The sequence below is a fragment of the Argopecten irradians genome, chromosome 5 (genome assembly GCF_041381155.1).
Source record: "Argopecten irradians isolate NY chromosome 5, Ai_NY, whole genome shotgun sequence".
Taxonomy (NCBI): Eukaryota; Metazoa; Mollusca; class Bivalvia; order Pectinida; family Pectinidae; genus Argopecten; species Argopecten irradians.
In genome coordinates, this window is record NC_091138.1 from 20,441,595 (window position 1) to 20,442,949 (window position 1,355).

Here is a 1,355-nt window from a genome sequence, read left to right on the forward strand (position 1 = left end):
CATTTTCTTAGAATTTCTTACTTGTTTTAGTTTTAGGTAATATAGATTTTGCAAAACATCTGTACTAGCATTTTCCAATTTACTGTAATTTCATTTTATCACACACGGAATGGCAAACGCACAGATCAACGTTAAGTTCATCATCAACAGAAGAGGCGGACGTAACCTATCCCATGACGGCTTCATCTACAGACAGACTGGACCTTCTGGAGATGCTCTACCTCGGCTGCTCAGCCTCCCTCTCAACACTGAACGACATATCAGTAAATTTCGGAAGACATACGCAGATTGACGGTATCATGACTCCGATGATTTATGCACTACTTCCCGGAAAGAGCCCGACCATCTACACCCGCTTCTTCACGTTACTTCAGGAGCATATGACCAACTTCAACATTCCCTTCCACCCGACTACTGCATTCGTCGACTTTGAGATCGCCACACACAATGCTATCCGAAGTGTCTTCCCTGGAATAGATGTCAAAGAATGTTTTTTTTTCCCACTTCACTCAGTGCATATGGAGAAAGGCTCAGCCAACAGGACTTCAGATACTGTACCGCGACGATGTGAGACTCCTTGTGTGCCGAGCTGCTGTTTTGCCCCTCATTCCCATGGAGCGTGTAGAGGACGTCTGGTTCCAGGCCCTGGAGGATGCCAATGATGCCGACATCCCTCATCCACTCCTACCATTCACCGACTACGTGACAGAACAGTGGGTAAATGGAGACAAAACGACATGGAACCACTTCCTGACTGAGGGTCCACGCACTACAAACCACCTGGAAACATGGCATGGGAAACTGAAGAGACGAGTTATGCACTCACATCCCAACATATACACCACTATACAGATGTTCAAGGACATGCAGAACATGAACGACATCAGCCGGATACAGAGAGATGCTGGAGCTCCAACCAAACCCCGCAAGAAGAAGTATGTAAACATCGACAGACGCCTGGCAACCCTGAAAGACCGCTACCAGACTGTAACCATCGACTTGATGACAGCTGCTGCATCTTGGTTAAATTAGCTAGAAATGAAATATTTTGCATACCATATGTACATCCAAATGTATATGAGACACTTTGATAACATATCTTATTATTATATATTATTTTGGAAACCATTGAAATACTTTTATAAAATCAGAAACATATATATATATATGTGTTTCTGATAAAATATATGGTGATTTGATATAACTTTAAATTTTATTGATTTATGATTTTTTAAAATAGGCTTTGAGTAAAATAGTGCTTAAATTAATTGCTATTGTAAAATATAGATATTGTGCATTGTGTATTATCATATGATTATTTTGGGAAAATATAGTAATAATTGATACAAATACTT

General features: G+C 40.4%; 1 pseudogene; it reads left to right on the forward strand.

Moving 5' to 3' along the window:
* The first annotated feature begins 207 nt into the window (after window positions 1–207).
* LOC138324521 (uncharacterized) lies at window positions 208–1,079 on the forward strand (annotated as a pseudogene).
* The last annotated feature ends 276 nt before the right edge of the window (window positions 1,080–1,355 follow it).